Here is a 209-nt window from a genome sequence, read left to right as displayed (position 1 = left end):
CCCTTTGATAAAAAATGTTTTTTTATTGTTGTTACTATTGTTACATACTACCACATGAGATATAATAGATAATTGAAAATGTTTGAATTTGAAGTTATGTATTCTGCATGTGGACAAAAAGGCAACTTTAAAGTAATTATTGCTTAAGAGGTTCATATTGTTAAGTTGTTCGGGCTTGTGATTAAGAAAAAAATAGCAGAAAAATATCC

At 27.3% G+C, this 209-nt stretch overlaps 1 protein-coding gene across 1 annotated transcript in view; it reads left to right on the top strand.

Moving 5' to 3' along the window:
• LOC119589415 (VWFA and cache domain-containing protein 1-like) overlaps window positions 1–209 on the top strand; it is a 30,393-nt gene that overhangs the window by 25,559 nt on the left and 4,625 nt on the right. The window lies entirely within an intron of this gene.

This window comes from Penaeus monodon, chromosome 25 (genome assembly GCF_015228065.2).
Source record: "Penaeus monodon isolate SGIC_2016 chromosome 25, NSTDA_Pmon_1, whole genome shotgun sequence".
NCBI lineage: Eukaryota > Metazoa > Arthropoda > Malacostraca > Decapoda > Penaeidae > Penaeus > Penaeus monodon.
This window is presented reverse-complemented; position numbering and strand designations above follow the sequence as displayed.